We start from the raw sequence: 14,410 nt of genomic DNA on the forward strand, positions 1-14,410 counted from the left end.
TTTAGAAATTTCTTTACAGTGATTGTATAGCATGGGCAATCCTACCCATTAAGAACTGCTCTGTTGGTTACATATCTATCACGTGTATGGTCCACAATTCCTTTAAACTTGAGCCATTGTTCCTCTACATGCTCCTGCCCTGTGCTGAATGTATAAAGTTCCCTACTGAGATACGACACTACTGGTGTTTTATATAGTTTACTGACCATATATATCTTTCTGCTTGTTTAGCTGCCCTTTATACTTTGCTGATCATCGTTTCCACAACCACATCATGGTGACCGATACCAGTTTCCACGTGGATATCATCAAAAAGGTCAGATCTATTTGTTACCACTAAATCCAACATATTTCCATCCTGAGAGGGGTTCCGAACTATCTGTCGTGAGCAGATTTCAGGTAAGACATTTAGTACTGTTTCACAGAATACTTTTCACGCGCACCGCTAACAACACTGTAATTTCCCATATTTATTGTTGGTTGTTTAAAGTTATACTGCGATCGGGGAACTTACAAGTGAACAGAGGTTTTCTCTAAAGTTTTCGTTTGCATCAGGAGAAGCATCTGGAGGGCTATAGAAGAATCCAATTATCATATTATGCCCACCACTGATACTGAGTCTTGCCCAGACAGTCTCACATGTAGCTTCAATTCTATCTCGCTGAATTTGAGTTTCTTGTCTACTGCGACAAATACGCCACCTCCGTTTCCCATTTGCCTATCCTTTCACACACATACATTTCCCCCAAAAACCTCATTGCTGTCAATTTCAGGCTTCAACCAGCTTTCTGTACCTAATATTGTGTGAGCTACACTGTTTTACAGGAGCTCTCCAAACTCATGCATTTTGTTCGGCAGTTAACTATTAGAATTTTAATATTCTCACCTGTGGGAGGCATTCCTTTCGATCTCACGCTGATACTTCTGAGTTTCCTACAGCTGTTCTGCAATGGATGAAGATTCGCCTAATTTAAAAAATATCCTTGTGTCCGCCCCACACACAGTCAACTACCTCAGTAGAGCCTATCTAGGGTGACTCTACAGTTTTCACTCCTAAGGCGCAAGTCCAGAAAAGGCTGCCTAGCCTGTCACAGAACCTTCGGAGTCTCTGGTTCAGTCCTTCAACTCGACTCACGAAAGCCCCCCCCCTCCCTCCCCCCCCCCCCCCCACACACACACTTAATTCTGGCGATAATCCTGCTGCCGGCTTCGTTGAAACTCCGTGCGCAAGGCTGGTCCTCTCACCCTTCTCTGCCAGTCGCTGGAGTGAGTCAAGTATGATCTCGGAGCCCAGACAACAGGCATCAGTTGTTCCAACGTGCGCCATAATCTGCAGTTGGTTGGATTCTGTTTCCTAAAAATGGTTTAAATGGCTCTAAGCACTACGGGAATTAACATCTGAGGTCATGAGTCCCATAGAACTTAGAACTACTTAAACCTAACTAACCCAAGGACATCACACACATCCATTCCCGAGACAGGATTCGAACCTGCGACCGTAGAGGTCGCGCGGTTCCAGACTGTAGCGCCTAGAACCTCTCGGCCACCCTGGCCGGCTCAACTACAACAGCTGGGCATTTAACCTACAGAGTAACTCTTTCTCCCAGTTGTACTGTTTCTCCGTTTAAAAAAAAAATACACGGCCATGTAGTTCTGTATTCTTCCTCGCAGCCAGTTTTAAAAGAAAACGTGTACATTGCTGTTTCCATAAATGTATAGCTTACGCCCGTCAGGATATTTAATAGAGTATTTTGTAGGAATCTGAACTAAATCAGTCATGAACTTTTCGAGATTTTCGAGATTTCGTCTCTATATATCAGTACAGATGAACAGTGAATATTACTGAATAATATTTCTTTTAAGTCGTAATTGCAAAATACTGACTCGAATTATTTACAGAAGAAAGGAAAAACCGGTAAAACCAATCTCGGAGAAGATCAGTTTGGGTTTCGGTGAAATGGGGGAACACGCGAGGCAGTTCTGACTTTACTACTTATCTTAGAAGATAGGTTAAGGAAAGACAAACGTAGTTTAAAGCATATGTGAACTGAAAGATACCGATGTTTAATCGCGTACACTGTTTGAAATTCTGAAGGTAGGGGTATAAAGCACGAGAAGCGAAGGGTTATTCACCACTTTTACGGAAACCAGATGGTAATCACCAGTGTAGACGGCATGAAAGTGAAGCAGCAGTTATCAAGGGAGTGAGACACGGTCGCAGCCTATCGCTTATGTTATTCAAAATGTACAATGAGATATCTGTGAAGGAACGCGAGGATATGTTTGGAAAGGAAATTAAATTTCAGGAAGAAGAACTAAAAACAATGAGGTTTTCCGATTACATTTTAATTGTGTGAAATACAGGAAAGAACTTGGAAATGCAGCTGAGCGGACAGGACAGTGTCTTGACAGGAGGATGTAAGCTGAACAACAACAAAACCATAACAGAGGTATGGGAATATAGTCGAATGAAATCAGGCGGTGCTGAGGGAATTCGATTACAAAGTGAGACACTAAATGTAGTAATTGAGTTTCGCAATATAAGCAGCAAAATAACTGATGATGGCTGCACTAAATAGGATATACTATGTAAACTGGTAATTCTACATCTACATCTACCGGGTGATCAAAAAGTCAGTATAAATTTGAAAACTGAATAAATCACGGAATAATGTAGATAGAGATGTAAAAATTGACACACATGCTTGGAATGACATGGGGTTTAATTAAAACCAAAAAAATACAAAAGTTCATAAAATGTCCGACAGATAGCGCTTCATCTGATCAGAATAGAAATAATTAGCATAATAAAGTAAGACAAAGCAATGATGATGTTCTTTACAGGAAATGCTCAATATGTCCACTACCATTCCTCAACAATAGCTGTAATCGAGAAATAATGTTGTGAACAGCACTGTAAAGCATGTCCGGAGTTATGGTGAGGCATTGGCGTCGGATGTTGTCTTTCAGCATCCCTATAGATGTTGGTCGATCACGATACACTTGCAACTTCAGGTAACCCCAAAGCCAATAATCGCACGGACTGAAGTCAGGGGACCTGGGAAGCCAAGCATGACGAAAGTGGCTGAGCACACGATCATCACCAAACAACGCGCACAAGAGATATTTCACGTGTCTAGCAATATGGGTTGGAGCACCATCCTGCATAAACATCGTACATTCCAGCAGGTGTTTATCAGCCAGGCTGGGGATGATGCGATTCTGTAACATATCGGCGTACCTCTCACCCGTCACGATAGCAGTTACAATACCAGAATCACGCATTTTCTCAAAGAAAAAAGGCCCGATAACGGTAGATGTGGTAAATCCAGCCCATAACGTGACTTTCTCGTTGTGCAATGGAGTTTCCACGACAGTTCTAGGATTTTCGGTAGCCCAAATTCTGCAGTTGTGGGCGTTAACAGACGCTCGGAGCATGAAATGAGCTTCATCAGTCCACAACACGTTACTCAACCAATCGTCATCTTCTACCATCTTTTGAAACGCCCGCACTGCAAATGCCCTCCGCTTCCCTAAATCACCAGGTAACAGTTTATGATGCCAATGGATTATGTACGGATAGCATTGGAGGGTATGCCTCAGTGCCAACCAAACAGTAGTGTATGGAATGCTGATGCGACGTGCGACTGCACGAGCGCTGACTTCCCCCATGCATAAATAAAACCGCTACAGTCTCCATTTCTTCCTGAACTGTCTCAGCAGCATTACGCTTTGTGCTCGGTCGGCTACTACAGGGTCTATAGTCTAAACAACACGTGGCTTCGAACTTCGAAATCAGTCTCGCCACAGCTGCATTTGTCAACGGACCTTTACCCGTTCGAATCCCCTTCCTATGGCGATAGGATCGTAACGCTGAACTAGCACATTCCCCATCTGATAATACAGCTTCACTAAAAGCACCTTTTCAGGTAACGTGAACATGCTGCGACTGCTGGTGCATCTGATTCTCTCTCTCATTACAACTCTTTTTATACATGATTGTCATGTGCAGTCACTGACGTTTTGCTGTCTAGCGCCATCTGTCGGACATTTTGAGAACTTTGTTTCTTTTTTATTGTTCTAATAAAATCCCATGTCATTCCAAGCATGTGTGTCAATTTTTACCTGTCTATCTACATTATTCCGTGGTTTATTAAGTTTTCAAATTTATACTGACTTTTTGATCACCCGGTACTTCTACATGGATACTCTGCAAATCACATATAAATTCCTGCCAGAGGGTTCATCGAACCACCATCACAATTCTCTATTATTCCGATCTCGTATAGCGCAAGGAAAGAATGAACACCTATATCTCTCCGTACGACTTCTGATTTCCCTTATTTTATCTTTGTGATCGTTCCTCCCTATGTAAGTCGGTGTCAACAAAATATTTTCGCATTCGGAAGGGAAAGTTGGTGATTGAAATTTCGTCAGAAGATTCCATCGCAATGAAAAACGCCTTTCTTTTAATGATGCCCATTCCAAATCCTGTATCATTTCTGTGACACACACTCCCATATTTCGCGATAATACAAAACGTGCTGCCTTTCTTTGAACTTTTTCGATGTACTCAGTCAGTCCTATCTGGTAAAGATCCCACACCGCGCAACAGTATTCTAAAAGAGGACGGACAAGCGTAGAGTAGGCAGTATCCTTAGTAGGTCTGTTACATTTTCTAAGTGTCCTGCCAATGAAACGCAGTCTTTGGTTAGCCTTCCCCACAACATTTTCTGTGTGTTCCTTCCAATTTAAATTGTTCGTAATTGTAATACCTAGGTATTTACTTGAATTTGCGGTTTTTATATTAGACTGATTTATCGTGCAACCGAAGTTTAACGCGTTCCTTTTAGCACTCATGTGGATGACCTCACACTTTTCGTTATTTAAGGTCAACTGCCACTTTTCGCACCATTCCGATATTTCTTCTAAAACGTTTTGCAGTTTGTTTTTATCTTCTGATGACTTTATTAGTCGATAAACGACAGCGTCATCTGCAAACAACCGAAGACGGCTGCTCAAATTGTCTCCCAAATCGTTTATATAGATAAGGAACAGCAAAGGGCCTATAACACTACCTTGGGGAACGCCAGATATCACTTATGTTTTATTCGATGACTTTCCGTCAATTACAACGAACTGTGACCTCTCTGACAGGAAATCACAGATCCAGTCACATAACTGTGACGATATTCCATAAGCACGCAATTTCAATACGAGCCGCTTGTGTGGTATAGTGTCAAAAACCTTCCGGAAATCCAGAAATACGGAATCGATCTGAAATCCCTTGTCAATAGCACTCAGAACTTCATGTGAATAAAGAGCTAGTTGTGTGTCACAGGAACGATGTTTTCTAAACCCATGTTGACTGTGTGTCAATAGACAGTTTTCTTCGAGGTAATTCATTACGTTCGAACACAATATATCTTCTAAAATCCTGATGCATATCTACGTTAACGATATGCGCCTGTAAGTTAGTGGATTACTCCTACTCCCTTTTTTGAATATTGAAGTGACCTGTGCAACTTTCCAGTCTTTGGATACGGATCTTTCGTCGAGCGAATGGTTGTATATGATTGTTAAGTATGGAGCTAATGCATCAGCATACTCCGAAAGGAACCTAATTGGTATACAGTCTGGAGCAGAAGACTTGCTTTTATTAAGTGATTTAAGTTGCTTCACTACTCCGAGAATATTTATTTCTACGTTACTCATGTTTGCAGCTGTTCTCAATTCGAATTCTGGAATATTTACTTCGTCTTCTTTTGTGAAGGCATTTCGGAGGGCTGTGTTAAGTAACTCTGCTTTGGCAGCACTGTCTTCGATAGTATCTCCACTGCTATCGCGCAGAGAAGGCATTGATTGTTTCTTGCCGCTAACATACTTCACATACAACCAGAATCGCTTTGGATTTTCTGCCAGGTTTCGAGACAAAGTTTCGTTGTGGAAACTGTTATAAGCATCTCGCATTGAAGTCCGCGTTAAATTTCGAGCTTCTGTAAAAGATCGCCAATCTTGGGGATTTTGCGTCTGTTTAAATTTGGCATGTTTGTTTCGTTGTTTCTGCAACACTTCAATTGCAAGGAATCTGTTTCTGAAGAGGACATCGAATATAAACTTAAGTTTTTAGGAAGTGGTTTGTGATGGTATTTGTCTGGGGTGTAGTCTTGTATGGAAGCGAAACGTGGACAATAATATTCGTACAAGGAAAGAACAGAATGTTTTGAAATGCGATGCTACAGAAGAATGGTGAAGATAAATGGACAGACTGCGTAACTAATGAGGAAATCCAGAACAGAACTGAGAAAAAAAAAGAATCCATAGCACTACATGCCTAAGGAAAGTTCGATTGATAAGACTTTTCTGAGACATCAACGATTTGTCAATTTGCGTGGAGTATAAGAACTGTAGAAGAGAAGAGATAAATACAGTAATAAAGTTCAAGTGGATGTGGGTTGCCTTAGTTGTGCAAAGATGAAGAGACTTGCAGAGGTTAGGGTAGCGTGGAGAGCTGCATCAAATCAGTCTTCGGACTGAAAACCACAGCAACAATAATCAGTAAGGGTCTGAACACATCTGCGGCGTGCCTGAAGATTTTTCTGCGTTTGTCGATAACTCTTCGTCCTAGATGTGTTGCTTCCTTCATGCCAAGAATCTTCAACCCATGCACAGACGTAGTTTGATACCCCACTTAGTCGTTCTTTTGTTAATGAGCGTTGGAATTTTACTTCGTTAAATGGTTTTAGGAAGCCGATAAATACTTCATAAACTGATTGCTTCGATCGATGGGTGTCGGGATGTCACATGAGAAAACTGTGAGTTGGATTAAAACTTTCCCGAATTATAGACTGTACGTTAGAAGATAGGCGGAACACTCTGAGCTGAAATATTGTGGCAGAAACAACGTTGTTATTTTTGAGAAAGAACTTCATCTTAGTTACGCAACTGAGATGTTCGCCGTTAATATGGAGCTACTAGTGAATCATGTAAACGTTTTGTAGCATTGATTGGAAGAGTAACTGATGTTAAAAATTTTTTCGGTGTTGGTACTGCATCGAGGAGAAGCACCCGTAGAAGCCTGAGTTGGACACCCGGTACCAGTGCCTACCTACAAACAATTCTGGAGCTCGAATTACTGAATTGTGAGAAAGTCGTAATGCAAGAAGTAAAGAGAGCGACAGTAGCAATGAAAAATGAGACTACAGTAGATACAATTACGATACAAGGTGAAACAAGAGATTGAATCAAGATGCAATGAGAGTAATATTGAGGTTGTGTAACAAAATGAAGAAAAGTGGTGAATGGTGAGAGTACTGTTTCACATTGGTAGTGATTCCAGCACCAGGGGAAAAGGGAACCAAAGAACGCAGTGAATCGTTACACTTCTTTCACATCCAGCCAAGATATGTTAAAAATCGCGTGTAGAAGACTGTAAAGTTAGTGAAGGACAACTTGACTTAGGAGCAGCATGATTTTGTGATAGAAGGAAATTAGGATTCTCGTGAATTTTTGGAGAAAGGAACTTTGTTTACGTTCAGTCTGATTTTAGAAAGAAGATCATTAGGATTCCTGTAAATTTTTGAAGAAAGTTTTATCAAAAAAAGAACAATTACATGTGTTTTATAGACCCGGAAAAGGCACATAGAGGGAAGAGGTGGAGCAGTGAACTGGAGAATCCGGCTATTTGTAAATATGTTACATATCAATCAAAAAGCGGCAGTGAGAGTGAAAGGACAAAATAGGCTACCAGCAGGACTGTGTGTCTCTTACCGTTTTAAGTCTTTACCGAGGTAATATGACTGAGCAATGTCCGCGAGACGATTCTGGTGTAAAATTGGAGAAAGAAGTTAGCAGATGACGTGGTTCTTATATCAGCGAACGAGAAAGAGTTGTAGGGAACAGTGGAAAGAGGTACGGAATGAAAATCTATCAAATGGCAGAATGGCAGTAGTAAGAAATAGAAGGTGAAACTATAGGTGTATGTAGAAACATGAGAACATGTGCAAAGCTTTAAACAGCTAGAAAACAGAACACAAAGCGACTGAAAGTGCAGAACAGAAATTAAAACCCAGATGGTAACGGAAAAAGTGATAGTTTATAAGAAAGAAGGGTTTTTGTAAGATTGTGATCAGAGATATAAGGAAAAGACTGTTAAAGTGTTTTGTATCGAATGTCCTTGCGTACGGTGCTGAACTGTGGACAGTGAGGAAGTTAAACAGAGCAAGGATGGACAGTTTTGAGATGTGTAGAAAGAATGTGTTATTTGAGTAGGGTGAAAATTGAGGAGTCACTGAGAAGAGTAGGATAGCAGAGGTAAATACTGAGTATAGGTATAAAACTGTGATATATATGCAAAAAGAATGCAGAAACAAGGAGGGTCTTACAATACACACTTCAACAAAAAGTTTTGCATCACCCCGGTTCCCAGAACTCCTGAAGATAGATGTTGACTGTGGGTATTGTATCACAGACAAAGTCCCTTTGAATGTTCAGAGATGACACTAAATCCGCCCAAAGATGTAAAGAACCGTGGATGGTCAGCGCCTATTAGGGGGAGTGGGCCGACAGCCAATCAGTTCCAGTCTTTCCACCAAGAGGGAGGTACACGGCCTGTGATGTCTGTAGTTCAACCATGCCTAGACGGTGAATACCGTTGTTCGATTGCATCCGCATTGTTACTCTGTGCCAGGAAGGACTCTCAACAAGGGAAGTGTCCAGGCGTCTCGGAGTGAGCCAAAACGATGTTGTTCGGACATGGAGGAGATACAGAAAGACGGGAACTGTCGATGATATGCCTCGCTGAGGCCGCCCAAGGGCCACTACTGCAGTGGATGACAGCTACCTACGGATTATGGCTCGGAGGAACCCTGACAGCAACGCCACCATGTTGAATAATGCTTTTCGTGCAGCCACATGACGTCGTGTTACGACTCAAACTGTGAGCAATAGGCTGCAAGATGCGCAACTTCATTCCCGACGTCCATGGCGAGGTCTATCTTTGCAATAATGACACTATGCAGCGCGGTACAGATGGACCCAATAACATGCCGAATGGACCGCTCATGACTGGTATCACGTTATCTTCAACGACGAGTGTCGCATATGCTATCAACCAGACAGGTAACCCGGTCAGGCTGAACGCCTTAGGCACAGTTTACAACGGATTCACCAAGGTAGAGGTTCCCTGCAGTTTTGGGGTGATTTTATGTGGGGCCGACGTACGCCGCTGGTGGTCTTATATAAGTTGCCGTAACGGCTGTACGATACTTGAATGCCATCTTCCGACCAATAGTGCGACCATATCAGCAGCATATTGGCGAGGCATTCGTCTTCATGGACGACTATTCACGCCCCCATTGTGCACATCTTGTGAATGACTTTCTTCAGGATAACGACATCGCTCGACTAGAGTGACCAGCATGTTCTCCAGACGTGAACCCTATCTAACATGCCTGAGATGGATTGAAAAGGGCTGTTTATGGAAGACGAGACCCACCAACCACTGTGATGGATCTACGCCACATGGCCATTGAGCATTGAGGAGTGGGACAACCTGGAGCAACAGTACCTTGATGAACTTGTGGATAGTATGCCACGACGAGTACAGACATGCATCAATGCAAGAGGACGTGCTACTGGGTATTAGAGGTCCGATGTGTACAGCAATCTGGACCACCACCTCTGAAGGTCTCGCTGTATGGTGGTTCAACAAGCAATGTGTGGTTTACATGAGCAATAAAAATGGCGGAAATGACGTTTATGTTGATCTCTATTCCAATTTTCTTTACAGGTTCCAGAACTCTCTGAACCGGGGTGATGCAAAACTTTTTATGACGTGTGTAGTATGTGGAAGGGAAGAGAAAACATGGAAGGTAGACACTTCAGATCCCGGACGATGTGGTCAATGACAACACTCACATCAGTATGCTATGATGACCCAAAGGGCCCGTTAACATAATAAAAAATGTATGGTAATGATTACCCAAAACCGTGATATCACTGACAACTAACTTGAAAGTCCACTTTGTTACCAAATTAAAATCTGTATGTGATTTCATAGTATGATCAATTACCGAAGTAAATTGTCTCTAAGAGAGCGTACCAACTGCAAACTAAAAAAAATAAAAATAAAAAAGTTTCTTAAATGTCGGACTGACTTGATATTCTGATAGGCGATAGCGTACTTTTCGCGTATTTTTGTTTGAGCTGTTGTCCGCAGCAGTAGATTCTTCAGCTAATACAACAATATTAACTCAGGGCTTCGTGGATATAAAAAACAACAGTGATTCCCAATGGCAGTACAGTTCGGTAAAACGCAATGACAGTATGAGAAACGCTGTAACAAACCCTTTGCAACTGATGAGAATAGGTTCCAAAAGCCGGTAACGGTTTTTGGTGAAAATACTGCAGAGGAACTGTCTATTCAGCGGGAATACGCATCCAGTATTTAACTGGTGTTTTAGCAGGCTCCTTGATGTGCCAAGACAGTGTCCCTTTTAATCAGCGCCACCAATTTATTTGTATTTCTATAATGAGCGGAGCATCCTTCGGAAAGGACGCGCCAGGCCAGGCAGGGACACGCCAGTCGCCGTCTCAGTGCGGCGTCGCTCTCGAACGGCCCTCGAGCCGAGTCGCAGGACGCAGGCTTTGAAGATAAACGAGTAGAAACACTCGAGCGCGCGTCCAATTGCTTCTGTTTTATCGCCTGGAAATGACCAGTTACTTTTAATGAGTAATTAACGCCTCGTTACACGAATATGTGCTCGCGTAATGTAATTAATTGCTCGCTAATGATTCATTAACAAATGTACCGTTCGCGTCGTCTGAGCTTCTCAAGGCCTGGTGATTCGTTTCCGACGAGACAACGCGCCGATGCGCTACAAACGTCGCTCTACACTGGAATGCTGATGCCCATGGCTTCGTGTCGCCATAGGCAGAAGGAATACGCTAATGAACGTACCGGCATGGGACTGCCTTCCAATCGTACCTCTGCTCGAAATGTCGAATAGATTTATAGTATTCCCTTCCCTTTCATTTCAAAACATACCCACAGCGAGAAATCTTTCAAAAAGGACTAGTACGTGAGCTTAGACAGTATCAGGAGAATAAATTTGTCATACTACTGTTCAGGATCTGTTAGATTGTTAGATGGCTGTCACTTTGGCTTTACGGAAGGTAAAGGCTCAGATGAGGAAGTCATGGCCTAGGATCACGTCTTTGACCAGCTTTTTAAAAAATAAAAAACAAAAAAAAAACGCTGCCCTGTCTAATTTATGAGTAAAAATCATCAGCAATGACGATCGAAGTCTTCGACAAGATGTCACACTCGTTCTGCCAACAGCCATGTCAAAGGGTCAAAGCGGGGGGAGTGGGGGTTGGAGCAGACAAAGATTCAGGGCTCTCTGATACCCTTGGGATGTTGGGATGGGAAACTGCCCCTAAAAGGTGAAAAAATCAGCAATAATCACTGCCATGATGCTGCAGAAAGGAATGTCAACCACATGACATATGGCCTGTGAACTGTAAATATCTCGTGATACTGTCTGCATTCGCAAAAGATTTCGGACCAGTTCCCCATTCGGATCTCTGGGAGAGATCTGCAAAAGGTAGGTGACCCTGAGATGAAGATAGTATAGTCAACTGAAGGGTAACAGTCTACAAATCGTGTCGTGGAATGTCAGAAGTCTGAATATGGTAAGGAAGCTAGAAAATCTGGAAAGGGAAAGGCTCAGGCTTCATCCAGATAGAGTGGGGTTCAGTGAAGTGAAATGGAATGAAGACAAGGATTTCTGGTCAGAAAACTGTAGCGTAATATCAACAGCAAATGAAAATGGAACAACGAGAGTAGGATTCGTTATGAATAGGAAAGTAGGACAGAGGGTGAGCTGCTGTGAACAGTTCAGTGACAGGGCTGTTTTCATCAGATTCATCAGAAAACAAACACCGACTACAGTTGTTCAGGTAAAAATGCCGATCTCGCAAGCGGAATATGAAGAGATAGAGAATTTGTATGGTACGGTTGAATTAGTACCTAAGGGAAATGAAAAACTAATAATCATTGGAGATTGGAAAGCGGTTGCAGTGGAAGGAACAAAGAAAATGGTTACAGGAGGATATAGGCTAGGCAATAGGAATGAGAGAAAAGAAATAGTAATTTCTGCAATAAATTTCAGATTTTAACTGTGAATACTGTTCACGAATAGAAAAGGAGGAAGTATATTTGGAAACGAGTGGAATACACGGTAAGGTCCCAGATGCACTGCATCATAGACAGAGATTTCGGGATCAGATACTGCATTGCGACCTGTGCCCAGGAGCAGATATAGGCTTAGATCAAAATTTAGTAATGATGAAGAATCAATTGTACCTTAAGAGACTAATCCGGATGAAATAATGTTGAAGGAAGAGGATACGGAAGTAGTGAGGAATGATGATACGCGTTTCTCGTTCCCTAAGGATGTGCAAACTGAGATGAGGAATATCACAGGAGGCAGTTCAGGTGCGGAGGAGTGGACATATTCAGAAAGAGTAATTACAGGTGTTGCAAAGACAAACATACGTACTAGAAAGGTAACTCCAAAGAAAGCTTGGGTAACAGAAGAAATACTTCAACTGATCGACGAAGGATGAACTATAAAAATTTTCAGAGAAAGACGGAAATACAGTAATGTAAATCACTTAGGAATTAAATAAATAGTAAGTCAAGACAGTCAAGGCGAAATGGTTGCGGAAAAATGTGAAGAAATCTAAAACAAAATGATCGCCATGAAGACTGAATCATCATACAGAAAAGTCAAACCATCCTCCAGTGAAATTAAAAGCAAGGATGAAGAATACATTGAAGGTCTGTATCAGGGAGGAGGTGGGGAGTTCTGGAAGACGTGAAATCAAATAAATCAGAAGGGGTACAAAAAAGATGCGCTCGGATTAAAAAGGGAGTAAGACAGGAATGCTGTCTGTCTTCCCTACTGTTCAGTCCACAAATCGAAGAAGCAATCACGGAAATAAAAAGGAGGTTCAAGAGTGGCATTAAAATTCATGGTGCAATGATATCAATGAGAAGATTTACTAATTACAAAGGTATGACGGGATCATTTGCATGGAATGAACAGTCTAATGAGAACAGAATATTGATTGAAAGTAAACAGAAGTAAAGAGAAGCAGCAGAAATATGGACAGGGAGAAACTAAACATCAAAGTTAGGGATCACGAGGAAGACGATGTTAAGGAATCCTGCTACATAGGCAGAAAAACTAGCCATGATGAACGGTGCAAGGAGGGCTTAAAAAGCAGACTAGTACTGGGAAAAAGGGTATTCCTGGCCAGGAGAAGTGAACTGGTATCAAAAATAGGTCTTAATATGCGGAAGAAATTTTTTAAAATATACGTATGGAGCAAAGCATTGTGTGGAAGCGAATCATGGACAGTGAAAAACTCGAAACAGAACAACTGAAGCGTCTGTGATGTTTTGCTAGAGAAGGGTGCGGAAACCTTGGACTGTGAGGAAATGAGTTAGTCCTGTACATTCTACAGAATAGGTGATGAAAGGAACATGTGGGAAACATGGACTAGAGACAGGATGATGAGACATGTGTAAGTTATGAGGAAATCATTTTTAAGATACTAGAGAGAACTGCAGATGGCACAATATAGAGCAAGAAAAATATTGCAATAAAACAAATGATGAGGTCGAGGGGTATAAGCGATACATTGAGATGATGACGTTGGCATAGAAAATGAATTCGAGGCGAGCCACAGCAAACCAGTCAAAAGACTGAAGATAGAAACGAGACTATCTCATTAATACAAATATGCCTGTTCTATGTCCGAAGGAAGACTACGAATTCCGTGTTAACAACAATTTATTTTTTACTTTACTTATTTTTATCTTCTGATCTTGAATCACCAAGTTTTGAACGATTTAGGATTCACATGCAGTCCTTGTTTAGGTCAGGCCTTGTTACAAAGTAAGTCATCACTTTGCCCGCCTGGTTGGCCGTGCGTTCTAAGGCACGGCTTTCCGGGCGGGAAGGAGCGCCTAGTCCCCGGCACGAATCCACCCGGCGGAATTGTGTCGAGGTCCGGTGAACCGGCCAGTCTGTGGATGGTTCTTAGGCGGTTTTCCATCTGCTTCGGCGAATGCGGGCTGGTTCCCCATATTCCGCCTCAGCTACACTATGTCGGCGATTGCTGCGCAAACAAGTTCTCCACATACGCGTACACCACCATTACTCTACCACGCAAACATAGGGGTTACACTCGTCTGGTGTGAGACGTTCCCTGGGGGGGTCCACCAGGGGCCGAACGGCACAATAACCCTGGGTTCGGCGTGGGGCGGCGGAGGGGTGAAGTGGACTGCGGTAGTCGTCGTGTGGTTGTGGACCACTGCGGCAGCGGCGGGGACGGAGCC

This window comes from Schistocerca piceifrons, chromosome 2, assembly GCF_021461385.2.
Source record: "Schistocerca piceifrons isolate TAMUIC-IGC-003096 chromosome 2, iqSchPice1.1, whole genome shotgun sequence".
Classification (NCBI taxonomy): domain Eukaryota; kingdom Metazoa; phylum Arthropoda; class Insecta; order Orthoptera; family Acrididae; genus Schistocerca; species Schistocerca piceifrons.